Consider the following 14,598-nt stretch of genomic DNA (forward strand, 5'->3'; position numbering starts at 1 on the left):
AGATGGAGTGTCACCATGTTGCCCAGGCTGGTCTCAAATTTTTGGGATCAAGATATCCTCCTGCCTCAGCCTCCCAAAGTGCTGAGATTGTAGGCATGAGCCACTGCACTCAGCATTCTTTCTTTTTTTTCTTTTTTTGTTTTTTAGAAAAGGAATGATCATTTATTTTAATCTTTATATTTTAAACTTATAACCTGGACATCTTTCCAAGAAAAATTTCAATCATACTGCAGATATTACAATGAACAGGATTTTTAAAAAACAGAGAAAGAGTGTAGGGAAAATCAGTTGAAGCTGAATGTAATACAGAACATTAAACATTGAATACAGAATACTGTATTACTTTGAATGTAATACAGAACTATACATTTTATATATTCCTGTGGCTTCTCACCATGGTAATATAAAAGAATCTATCTTTAAATACATTAATGTGGGTTTTTTTTGTTTGTTTGATTGGTTTGGTTTGGTATGGTTTGAGACAGGGTCTCACTCTATTGCCCAGGCTAGAATGCAGTGGCACCATCATGGCTCACTGTAGCCTCAACTTCTTGGACTCAAGTAGTCATCCTGTCTCAGCTTCCTGAGCAGCTGGGACTACAGACATTTGCCACCACACCTGCCTTTTATCTTTTTTTTTTTTGAGATGGAGTCTCACTCTGTCACCAGGCTGGAGTGCAGTGGTACGACCTTGGCTCACTGCAACCTCCACATCCCAGGTTCAAGTGATTCTCCTGCCTCTGACTCCTGAATAGCTGGGACTATAGGTACACACCACCACACCCAGAAAATTTTTATATTTTTAGTAGAGACAGGGTTTCACCATGTTGGCCAGGATAGTCTCAATCTCTTGACCTCCTGATCTACCTGCCTCGGCCTCCCAAACTGCTGGGATTACAGGTGTGAACCACTGTTTCCTGGCCCACACTTGGCTGACTTTTATACTTTTTGTAGAGACGAGATCCCACTATGTTTCCCAGGCTGGTCTCGAACTCCCTCAAGTAATTCCTGACTTGACCTCCCAAGAAATGGCCATTTTAACAATATTGATTCTTCCTATCCATGATAATGAAATGTTTTTCCATTTATTTTGTCATCTCTGATTTCTTTTAGCAGTGTTTTGTAGTCCTCATTGGAGAGATCTCTCATCTCCTTCATTAGCTGTCTTCCTAAGGATTTTATTCACTTTGTTGTGGCTTTGTAAATGGGATTGTGTTCCTGATTTGGTTCTCAGCTTGAACATTATTGGTGTATAAAGATACTAGTGATTTTTACATACTGATTATGTATGCTGAAACTTTACTGAAGTCATTTATTGGTTCTAGGAACCTTTTAACAGTCTTAAGGTTTTCTAGGTATATAACAGTCTTTAAGATTTTTCTAGGTATATAATAAGCCTTTAAGGTTTTCTAGGTATATAATTATATTGTCAGTGACTTCTTTTCTATTTGGATGCCTTCTTTTTTTCTTTCTCTTGCCTTAATTGCTCTGGCTAGAATTTCTAGTACCATGTTGAATAGAAGTGGTAAGAAAGGGCATCCTTGTCTTCTTCCAGTTTTCAAGGGGAATTCTTCCAGATTTTTCTTATTCAGTATAATGTTGACTGTGAGTTTGTCATGCATGACTCATTGTTCTGTGACATGTATCTTGAATGTTTAGCTTGTTAAAAGTTTTTAACAAGAAGAAATGTTGAATTTTATCAAAAGCCTTTTCTGCATCTATTGAAATGATCATAATGTCTTTGTTTTTTATGTGAGTCACATTTATTGATTTATTGATTTGTGTATGTTGAACCAATCTGGCATCCCAGCAATAAAGTTTACTTAACTGTGAGGAACTACTTTTTAGATGTACTGCTGGAATCGGTTTGCTAGTATTTTGTTAAGAATTTTTGTGTCTATGTTTATCAGGGATATTGGCCTGAAGTTTTGTTGTCATTGTTGTGTCTCTGCCAGGCTTTGGTATCAGAATGATACTGGATTCATAGGATGATTTAGGGAGGAGTCTTCTTCCTCAGTGTTTTAGAATAGTTTTATTCTACTCTATAGATTAGTTTATTATTCAGTAGGATTGGGGCCAGTTTTTCCTTGTATTTCTGGTAGAATTTGACTGTGAATCCATTTGGTCCAGGGTTTGGGTTTTTGTTGTCATTGGTTGGTAGGTTTTTTAACTACTGATTTAATATTAGATTCCATTATTGATCTACTGAGGGTTTCAATTTTTCCTGGTTCAATCTTGGGAGTTTGTATGTTTACAGGAACTTAGACATTTCTTCTAGATTTTCCAATTTGTGTACAGAGATATTTATAATTGTCTCTGAGGATTTTTTGTATTTCTGTGCAGTTGATTGTAATGTCACCTTTGTCATTTTTTATTGTGCTTATTTAGATCTTCCTTTTTTATTCTAGCTAGAGGATTATTAATCTTGTTTATTCATTCAAAGAACCAACTTTTGGTTTTGTTGATCTTTTGTTTGGATTTTTGCATCTCAATTTCATTCAGTCCTCCTCTGATTTTGGTTATTGCTTTTCTTCTGAGAGCTGTCTAAATTCTCAATGTAGGCATTTAGCACTATAAACTTATACTGCTTTAGCTGTATCCCAAAGATTCTAGTATGTTGTTTCTCTGTTTTCATTAGTTTCAAAGAATTTTTAAATTTCATTCTTAATTTTTTTCTTTGCCCAAAAGTCATTCAAGAGCAAGTTGTTTAACTTCCATGTAATTGTGTGGTTTTGAAAGATCTTCTTGGTATTGATTTCTATTATTATTGCACTGTGGTGTGACAGTGTGGTATTATTTTGATTTATTAGACGTGCCTTATGGCCAAGGATGTGGTTGATCACAGAGTATGTTCTATGTGTACATGAGAAGAATGTATATTTTGTGGTTATTGGGTATTCTGTAGGTATTAAGTCCAATGGATCAATTATTGAGTTTAAGTCCAGAATATCTTTTTTAGTTTTTTGCCTCAATGGTCTGTCAGTGGAGTGTTAAAATCTCTATTATTGTGTGGCTATCTAAGTCTTTTCATAGGTCTATATGAACTTGTTTTATGGTGTTGCAATGTTGATGTTGTTTTATGTTTTATGGTGTTGCAAATATATGCAATATGCATATATTTTTAGCATAGTTTTCTTGCTGAATTTAACCGTTTATCATTATGTAAAGGATTTAAAGTTCTTTTTGATATTTTTTAAAACTTGTTTTATCTGATATCCTTGCTTCTTTTTGTTTTCCATTTGCATGATAGATTATTCCCCATCTCTTGGAGCCTCCAGGTGTCATTACATGTAAGATGAGTTTCTTGAAGACAGCAGACAATTGGATCTTGTTTCTTTATCCAACCTACCACTCTATGCCTTTTAAGAGGAGTGTTTAGCCCATTTACATTCAAAGTTTTGTTGATATGTGAGGTTTTTATCCTGTCATTGTATTGTTAACTGGTTGTTATACAGACTTAACTGTGTAGTTGCTTGATGGTGTCTGTGGGCTATGTACTTAAGTGTGTTTTTGTGTTGACAATTATCATTCTTTTATTTCCATGTTTAGCACTCCCTTAAGACTCTCGAGTTAGGCATGTCTAGTCATAATGAATTTCCTTAATGTTTGCCTATGTGAAAGGGATTTCATTACTTCTTTGCTTATGAAGCTTAGTGTAGTGGGGAATAAAATTCTTGTCTGGAATTTCTTTTAAGGATGCTGAAAATAAGTCCAAGTCTCTTCTGCTTGTAAGGTTTCTGCTGATAGGTCTGCTATCAGCTTGATGAGGTTCTCTTTGTTAGTGATCTGTTGCTTCTCTCTAGTTGCCTTTAAGAATTGCTTCTTTTGCATTGACCTTGGAGAAACTGATGACTGTGTCAAGGGGAATAGTAATCTTTTATAGTATCTTGCAAAAGTTTTCTAAATTTCTTGAATTTGCATGTCAACATTTCTAGCAAGATTGGGAAAATTATTATGGACTACATCCTCAAATTAGTTTTCCAAGTTGCTTACTCTTTCTCCTTCTCTCTCAGGAATGCCAATGAATTGCAGGTTTGGTCTCTTTTCTCAATCTCGTATTTCTCAGAGGTTTTGTTAATTTTTTCATATTCCTTTTCCTTTATTTTTGTCAACCTGAGTTGATTCAAAGGAGCAGTCTTCAAGCTCTGAGATTCTTTCCTCAGCTTGGTCTATTCTGTTGTTAATGCTTCCAATTATATTACAAAATTTCTGTAGTAAATTTTTCAATTCCAAAAGTTCAGTTAGTTTTTGTCTTTAAATGGCTATGTCATGTTTCAACTTGTATCATTTTACTGTTTTTGTTTTTCTGGATTTGGTTTCAACTTCCTCCTGTTTCTTGTTCAGCTTCCTTGCCATACATATCCTGGGGATTTTTGCCCAGGAGACAGCTGTGGGAACCACCCACCTTGCAGTCCCTCAACTGGGTCTTCTTCCATTGATTGCCCTAGAATTTGGTCCCATTAGCTAGTTTTCTCCCAAGCCTTTTTCACCCAGATTGCTGAGGTGTTAGGTGTTCCAGGTCATGGGGCTCCCTCTGAGAGTGCGTGTGGCTAGCAGGCAGGTCATACCTCTACTGGACTGACCTTGCAGACAGAGGCACACCCAACTCCCTTGCCAGCCCACAAACCTCTGCCTCATTCTTCCCAGTGCTGCGAGAGTGAGGGCTCTTCCTCCACTAGAGTTCTGACAACAGATGCAGCTCAGTACTCCTGGGCTGTGTGTTCTACTGCTTGGGGGCTGGGACTAGGCCCATGGATCTGTTCTCTGGCCCCTCTAGGTCAGGCCCCAGCTGTGCTGGGGTAGGCAAGGTACTCCCAGACTGCCAGCAAAAGCCTACTGGCAGGGCAATGGAGCTTGCATGTGCTGTGTGCCTGCTTATATGGGAACAACCAGGCAGGGATCCTGTAAAGGCAGAGATCATGGGTAAAGTCAGGGGTGAGGAGTGTGGCACAGATCAGACACACCTTCGTCCTGTGGGAAAGACAGTCCTTCTCTCTCCAGATCCAGCAGTCAATAAAGGTTAGAGAATTTTAGAGTGATGGTCCCCAACCATTTTAGCACCAGGGACCAGTTTTGTGGAAAACCATTTTTCCACTGATGGAGGATAGGGGTATGAAACTGTTCCATCTCAGATCATGAGGCATTAGATTCTCATGAGGAGCGTGCAACCTAGGACCCTTGCATAGTTCACGATAGGTTTTGTGGCCACCGCTGATCTGACAGAAGGCGGAGCTCAGGTGGTAATGCTCCTTGCCTGCCACTCCTGCTGTGCAGCCCAGTTCCTAACAGGCCATGGACCTGTCCCAGTCTGCAGCCTGGTGGTTGAGGACCTCTGTGTTAGAGTAATATGAAGAACAGTGAGGCATGGGCACATATGGCCATGTTTTGTTGTTGCTGTCCTGCACAAAGTCACTTGGACTTCATGTAAGTTCAAGCTCAATCTCAGCCAACTCTCTGGGCAGTTCCCCTTGCCAGCTCAAATGTACGTGAGGATAATGGGGTTTCCTGGAGCTAGGATGCTGTAGGTTCATAGTGAGAGTGAGCTGCTCCATGGTTATCTTATTCAACACTTCCTCAGAAGCTGTTTAGGGCCAGGGATAAGTCCTGGTGCTCAGCAACCCTGTGCAGTGTTCCCAGCTACCTCCCTCTTCAGCCCTAGTATCTGCATCATCTCTCCATTTACTTGCAGTGTTTTCTCTCAACAGATCTGTTTGAAATTTGCCAAGTTACTCTACATTTTGATCTCTCTCCCTGGGAGAGGCTCTTCCTGGCTGTGTCTAGTCAGCCATCTTGTCTCACAAATTAATTTTACACAATGTCTTCTGACCACAATTAGTGCTTAATGGCAAAAAGATCATTCAAAACAGCCCCCATATACTCTGAGACTGAAAAAAATTATAATAGATTTTAACACAATGTGATTTGTATATTATGTTGTGTATGTTATATATGTTGTATGTATATATTATTTGCCATTAAAATCAACTGTGATCACAGCATTTATTGCTACCAACAATTTGTGGTTATATCCAATATGTATTTTTCTTTTGTACTACATTTGTTCAAGACTCATTTTGTCCTTTAATAAGATGCTGAAGTTTTATTTTTATAGTTATTATGCTCATTTTATGTTACTAATGTTATCATTGGAAGAATAAATACTTTTGAACTGTGTGAATTACTGTTTCTGTGGGATTCCATACAGAGTTCAACCAATTTGCTATACTTAGTACATGCCTCCTTTCACTTGTCTTAACAGGACTAAGCCCTGTCATCCCATCTGTTCTTGTGGTGAGAAGCATGTGTCACTTATTTTTATTACTCATATTTCTGTTCCTATTCAGATTACTTATTCTTTTTCTGACTCTGAAAAGAGGTTACTTGAAGAACATTTACTAGACACATAGAATGACAATTGTTCATTGCAGTAACTGGTATTGGTATTTTAGAAAAATATATTCCTCTTATCATTGAATGGGGTTTTCCCTGATATTTTCCCCTGATGTTCACAATCAGCAACATAAAGTCTTCCAGACTGAGAAGAATGTACTTATGCCTTCTTCATTTGGTTAGTCGCAAGATACTTATTCAATTTAAAGCAATATTGGGACCCATCCTTAATAAAAATAGTAGCTCATACTTATTGAGCGCTTACTGTGTAACAGGTATGGTTCTAGAGGATTTATATAGATTTACTAATACAGTTTAGATGTGGATATTTTATTTCAAAGTAATCATAAACAACATTTTACACTTCTTCCTAGAGTGAGATAGGCTTGCTGTTTGTCTCATTAATTTGTTTAAGGTGGAAAAATTGGTTTAGTTCAGATTAAGTGTTAGGAGAGCTAGTGATAAACAAGTTTTCAGCATTTTCCTCTTGCCTTCATTGTTATGATTAAGATTGTCACAACACATTAGAATAGTATAATTTCAGTTATTATTTGCATAACTATGGAAAAATATGCAAAGTCAGTCAAATGTAATATATTATTTGGCCTTTAATACACTTAAACTCTTGCCATTTACTGTAAGAGATTATAAATAATTCTTGCATTTTAAAAAATTTCCCTTCTCTGTTCATTTGATGCTATTTATGAAAGCTATATCCACTGCCTTTGCATGCTTAGTTTTTACTATTGTTTAGATAGATGAGGGGAAATTACATACACAGTTCTCATATACTCTATGGAGACAGGATCTAGCCTTATTATGTTTTCATAAAACTTATGTCTCCTATAGACAATTATTTGCAAATGTAACTATTCACTTGTACTTTCTTTTTTAGCTACATAATGTATCCAAAGGTCACAAAACCAAGAAATTCAGATTTTAACTCTCTTTTGATGCAAACACTTTAGGCTTGCCTTTAGTCTTCACTATTCTTGGCAAAAAGTTCATCTTTCTAATCACTAGATAGTGTTTGCCCTCAGGCAGGATCTACCCCACATTTATTCCTTTGTAGTGAATAGAACAGGGGTACTGCTACCAAACTCTTGCTGAGGGAAAGAAGTAAATCAAATAAGCAAAACATATAAGCTTTTAATATGCACTGAAATAGTTTATTTCAGGAGATTCTAATTTCTGTTATGTATTTGCTAGCTTAGAAGAACTAACTTGCTAGTTAGTTTTGAATGTTCATGTTTCATTTTTCCTCTTCCTTCAGTAAAATTGGTGTTATTTGGCATTTTAGTCCAGATAAGTCTTTTTTGTGTGTGAGGAGCCTGTCCTGTGCATTATTAACATTTTAGTGCAGATAAGTCTTTCTTTCTGTGTGAGTAATCTATCCTAGGCATTGCAGGATATTTAGCAGCAGCAGCCCTGGCCTCTACCCACTAAATGCCAATAGCAGCCTCCCTTCTGTTTTGATAACCAGTCATAGCTACGGACCTTGCCAAATGTCCCATTAGAGGCAAAAGTACCCAGAATTGAGGACTACTGTTTTATGTTATATTTAATTGTACATATTTAATTATGATCATAGATAATATTGATCTAATATGTAGAAATAAATAATTACAGAAAGTAAAGGTGGTTATTCTAACAAAATGTTTTCAAAGTCTGTATTTAAAAGCAAGTACAGTTTACCTGAGAACAACAGAAGTTTGAACCACACAGGCCCACTTACACTTGGATTTTCTTCTGCTTCTGCTACCCCTGAGACAGCAAGACCAATCTCCTTTCTTCCTATGTCCAAGAACATTGCATTATGGCCACCAGAGCAGAGCAGCTAGCTGTTAGGCCTTTTGTATGATAGTGACTGAGATACACTACTCATTCTTTCATTCAGCAATTTTGGAATGATTACTCTGCCCTAGAAACTGTGCAAAGAGCAGGAGATACAGAAATGGAAAAACAGCATCATTGCCTTCAGGTAAAATGTTGTATGACAAATAGTTTTTCTGAAGATATAATCTTTATAAACTTAAGAAATAGGATGAAGTAGACATTAAATAAAAGTTTAATTCTACATTTTTTCAGTTTTTGCCAAATTATTGCATACTTTTGGAGGTTTCCATAAAAAGTAATTTTTACTAATTTTAGTCAGTGAAAGATTGTTGTATGTTATCCAAAATCTAATAAACTTTTTTTTTGCCTTTTCAATAGTCAAACAATATTAATAAGAACTTTGCCAATTAGAAATTTTAAATATCTATTGCCATTACTCGATAAAAATTATTTGAAATTGATTTGTCATTTGTTTATGTTCATATACTTGTTTCAACTTGTGTATTTCTCTTAACACTGTATATACAAGATATATCATAGAAAATACATGTATCTCATTCATATACAATAAATGTAGAAAATGTCTTCATAAAAGTGTGCTATGCAGTATTTGCATTTGCCCCACTGTCTTAGTTCATTTTGTGCTGCAATAACAGAATACCCGAGATTGGGTAATTTATAACAAAGAGAAACTTATTGGCTCATGGTTCAGAAGTCTTGGAAGTTCAAGATTGAGGGGCTGGCATCTAGTGAGGGTCTTCTAGCTCAGTCATCTCATAGCAGAACGCAAGAGGGTGAGACAGAGAACAAAAAGGGAGCCACACTCACCTTTTTATGAGAAACTCAATCCCACAAAAAGAGCATTAAGCCATTCATAAGGGCAGAGCTGTCATGGCCCAGTCACATTTCATTAGACTTCACCTCCCAACACCATTGTATAGGAGATTAAATTCCCAACACATGCTTTTTTGGGGAATGCTTTTGAAACCATAGCATTGACTGATAGACACTGAAATCATTTCCAGTGGTTCCTTATTGCAAATGATACTACCATGAAAAACCTTATTTGTGATTTCTTGTGCACTTGTGTGAGAATTTCTGTACAACACATATCTACTGCTACATGTACAACTTTACTCTATATTCCCAAGTAGCTCTCTAAATTAGTTATGGCAATTTCCATTCCCAAAAAAATTCCTGATAGCTTCTATTTACCCTCATTCTTTGTAACAGTTGATATTATCCCTTTTCTTATAATCTGGGGCAACTTGATGGATGTATAATCATCACATCATGATTTAAGTTTGCATTTTCTTGGTGATTAACAAGAATGAATTTTGTTATTTCTTTTTCCAAAATTTGCCTGTTCATATCTGTTTCCCATTTATTTTTCTATTGAGTTGTTCGGCTTCTACTTACTACTCTGAAGAATTTCTTTATACTTGTATATACTCCTTTGTCATTTGTCTAAGTTGCATATATTTTCTCCTGGTGAATTACTGTCTTTTCCATTTGTTTATTTGTTTTTTTATCAAATTGAAGCTTTTAGCTTTATACCTTTATTAACTTTAAATTCTTATTAATTTCACCAAATTAACCCATTTCCTTTTAAGTTTTATTCTATGTGTATTTTATTTAAGAAAAGCTTTCCCTACTCTACTATTATAATTATTCTTTGTGATATCTTTGAAAATGTTTAATTTTTGCTTTTCACATTTGTTTTTAACCCATCCAAAATGTATTTTTGTAGAGACTGACAATAGGAATATATTTTTACTCTTTTAGTATGCCTAACTCTATTCCTCTAATAATATTATTTGAGAAATTTAGTATTTTCCAATTGATTTGTAAAACTACATTCCTCATATGCCAAATTTCCTTATAAGAATAATCCTTGTGAATGGATTACATCCTCTTTCATGGACTCATTGGTCCTAGTTTTCTAAAATAAAGTTTTAATAAAGTTTTTAAAAATAAACTTTATTTTTTAGAACAGTTTTAGATTTTGCAAAAATCTAAATTGCAACATAGTACAGAGTTCTCACATATTTCTTTTCTTTTGTTTCTTTTTTTGAGACAGAGTCTCACTCTGTTGCCCAGGCTGGAATGCAGTGGCAAGATCTTGGCTCACTGCAACCTCTGCCTCCCAGGTTCAAGCGATTCACCTGCCTCAGCCTCCCAAGTAGGTGGGATTACAGGCATGTACCACCACGCCCAGCTAATTTCTTTTTTGTATTTTTAGTAGAGACGGGATTTCACTATATTGATCAGGCTGGTCTCAAACTCCTGACCTTAAATGATCCACCTGTATTGGCCTACCAAAGTGTTGGGATTACAGGCATGAGCCACCACACTGGGCCCAGAGTTCCCATTTTCCACCTAATTTCCTCTACCATAATATATTAGTATGGTGATTTGTTACAATTTGTGAAATAAATTAATACATCATTATCTCCAGTCCATTCTTTAGTTATATTTTCTTAGTTTTTACCTAATATCTTCTTTCTGTCCCATGATCTCATCCAGAAGATCACATTACATTTAGTTGTCCTATCTTCTTAGGCTCCTCTAGGTTGACAGCTTCTCAGACTCTCCTGGTTTTTGATGACTTTCACAAGTTTTAGAAGTGTTTATCAGATATTTTATAGAATATCACTCCACTGGCTTTTGTCTGATGTTTTTCTCATGATTAGACTGGGGTTTTAGGTTTTTGGGCCCACTTCAGTTCCTGACATGCTCTCTTCAGAAAGCTTTAATATGTGAATAATAAAACTTTACATACGTTTTTGGTGCATGAGACTGACATCTGAACTAATTTTTGGGAGGAGGGGATAGTCAATCCTGTCTCATTAGGGTAATGTATTAGTCCATTTGCATTGCTATAAAGGGATACCTGAGATGAGGTAATTTACCAAAAGAGGTTCATTTGGCTCACAGTTCTGCAGGCTGTACAGGAAGCATGGCACCAGCATCTCCGTCTGGTGAGAGCCTCAGGAAACTTTTAATCATGGCAGAAGGCAAAGGGGAGGTGGCATCACATGGCAAGAGAGAAAGAGAGAGACGAGGAGGTACACCAGGCTTTTTTTTTCAAGCAACCAGATATCATAGCAACTAAGAGTGAGAAATTCATTGATGCTAGGATGACACCAAGCCATTCATAAAGGATTTGCTCCCATGACCCAAACACCTCTCACCAGACCCCATCTTCAACGTTGTAAATCAAATTTCAGCGTGAGATGTGGAGGGGACAAACATCCAAACAATATCAGGTAGCTACAACAATTACATTTGTGGAGACAACAGTGACTCCATCTTGGATGCTCTCTGCCATGTAGATTTTTGATTAGCCCCAGTCCCATGAATGCCTCCTGATTCTTACATTATTTGCTGTCCCTAGTGTAAGAATGTGTCAACCTTGATATTATTGCACAAGTTACAGGCTACACTGCACATAGCATTCTTACCTGTTCTGGCGGGTTGCCTTTAATTGTCCTTATATCACATATAACCTTTCTCTATGATATTTAAGCCCTGAGTCTGGGGATTAACAGTTTCAAGATCTACCTGTCTTGCTGTCACCCAAAACCATGCTTCTGTCTGTTAAGTTTTCCTCAATAAAACACCCTTTGCCAACAAACTGGATTTGTTTGCCTTGTTCTTTGGTTTCTGAGCTCCTTGGTATTTGGGGACAATTTTGCATACATGGCCCTTTAACATAACACATTGTTCACTGAAACAAATTTAAAAATCTTTGAATTAAGCTCTAAGCTATATCCTAGTGAATGCAAAATAACAGATTGTTCTTATAAATTTCTCCACAGGATGTCAGTTATGAATCTGTGGTGATAGTCTGTGAGGTGTCTGATTTTTCTCCTATAGTCTAACATGTTACCCTTCCTGAGATCAATTACCTTTTTTTTTAAGGCTTTACAACTTTGCTTTTAATATTTTAATATTCAGTATAGCTTGGATGTATTTTTTGCTCTTTCAGAAAAAGGTATAATTTTATTTTTTATGGACAATCAATTATGCCAATACTGTTTGTTGAATGCTCTGGTCTTCCCCCATTGATCTGAAAGACTCTGTCATAGAAAAGGGCCTTCCCATATGTTTGTACAATACCACTCATAGCCTCCAGAAAGGAGCCTCTGGCTTAGGATGCATACTTCAAACAGTCTAATCAGCTCTTCCTCCTGCCATATCACTTCATATAGTAAAAAGAGACTGCAAGACTAGGAACATTTCCATTCAGAACCCATGCCTCAGTTTTAAACCTACTTGGTGACACCTGGATGCTGGAATTTCCTGCCCAAATAATTCTGTGCTTACATATAGGACCTGCACAATCTGTTTCCCCTGAAAGAAGACCATGCCACTAATAGGCAAACTTTTAAGTGTGAGGTCTGGCCAAATGGAGGCTATTTTGGAGTGTGTGTGTGTGTGTGTATGTGTATAAAGAGCTTAGATATATAGGCTAGAGCTCTGGTGCCCACACATAGGTGTGCAAGAAACACTTGGGAATAGGAAGATAACAGGGTAGGTGAAGTCTCAGGAATGGTAGCCAGAGACTACCAATGTCTAAAGATATTTTTTATTGTCACAAATGGAGGTAGAGTTGCCACTAGCATCTAGTGGGTAGAGATCAAGGAGGCTGCTAAACATTCCAGTTCACAGGACAATATCCACAACAAAGAATTGTCTAAACCGAAATGTCAATAGTGACGATTTTAAGAAATCCATCTCCAGATAACAAAGGGACATGCAAAACTCATTATGAAACGTATGTACACATAAGTATATGTGTGTATACCTTTGTATGTGTTTGAGTATATTGTAATCACTATTTAGCTAACTACTTTCTTACTCTATGCCCTTCATCTGAGATTCTCAAAGCAATTTACCAATACTACCTTGTTAATCTCGGTCCAATGCTCTAGGATACATGACAACATGATTACCCTTGTTTTATTAATTCAGAGACACAGAAAGATTAAGTGTTTTACCTATGTTCTTTATAAGAGAAAAACTATTGAAAAACACATTTCACTGTCTTCTGTATCAACCATTATGTGATAATTGATAGTTTCTTCTTTTCTTCTGCTTATAAAATATGGTGACTTTTTTCAGATAACAAAACATTTTCTACTTTTCAAAATGCTATTGAATTCTAAGTACCTGATTCTAAATCTAATTAGAAAGGAATCTATTTTTTTTTTTTTGTCCCAAACTGAAAAATACCAAACAGTCCATCAAAAGAACAGACAATTAAATTCTGGTATATTTATATAATAGAACAACTTATACAAAAAAGCAGTAATGAGAGTGAATGAATTACAGTTACTGCATATTTAATCTTCGTGTGTGTGTGTGTGTGTGTGTGTGTGTGTGTGTGTGTGTGTGTGTGTATCAACAGTTAATTTTTTTAAATTATACGTTAAGTTCTGGAATACATGTACAGAATGTGCAGGTTTCTTACATAGGTATACATGTGCCGTGGTGGTTTGCTGCACCTGTCAATCTGTCATCTACGTTAGGTATTTCTCCCAATGCTATCCCTCTCCTAGGCCCCCAGCCCCCGACAGGCCCCAACTGATGTTTCCCCTCCCTGTGCCTATGTGTTCAACTCCTACTTCTAAGTGAGAACATGCAGTGTTTGGTTTTCTGTTCTTGTGTCAGTTTGCTGAGAATGATGGTTTCCAGCTTCATCCATGTCCCTGAAAAGGACATGAACTCATCCTTTTTATGGCTGCATAGTATTCCATGGTGTATATGTGCCACATTTTCTTTATCCAGTCTATTATTGATGGGCATTTGGGTTGGTTCCAAATCTTTGCTATTGTGAACAGTGCCACAATAAACATACGTGTGCATGTGTCTTTATAATTTTTTATAATCCTTTGGGTATACACCCAGTAATGAGATTGCTAGGTCAAATGCTATTTCTAGTTCTAAATTCTTGAAAAATTGCTACACTGTCTTCCACAATGATTGAACTAATTTACACTCCCATCAACAGTGTAAAAGTGTTCCTATTTCGCCACATTCTCTGCAGCATCTGTTGTCTCCTGATTTTTTAATGATTGCCATTCTAACTGGTGTGAGATGGTATCTAATGTGGTTTTGATTTACATTTCTCTAATGACCAGTGGTGATGAACTTTTTTTTGTATGTTTGTTGGCTGCATAAATGTCTCCTTTTGAGAAGTGTCTGTTCAGATCTTTCACCCACTTTTTGATGGGGTTGTTTTTTTCTTGTAAATTTGTTTAAGTTCTTCATAGATTCTGGTTATTAGCCTTTTGTCAGATGGGTAGATTGCAAAATTTTTTTCCCTTCTGTTGGTTGCCGGTTCACTCTAATGATAGTTTCTTTTGC

This window comes from Aotus nancymaae, unplaced genomic scaffold (genome assembly GCF_030222135.1).
Source record: "Aotus nancymaae isolate 86718 unplaced genomic scaffold, 86718_ANA_hifiasm-v0.15.2.pri h1tg000002l, whole genome shotgun sequence".
NCBI lineage: Eukaryota > Metazoa > Chordata > Mammalia > Primates > Aotidae > Aotus > Aotus nancymaae.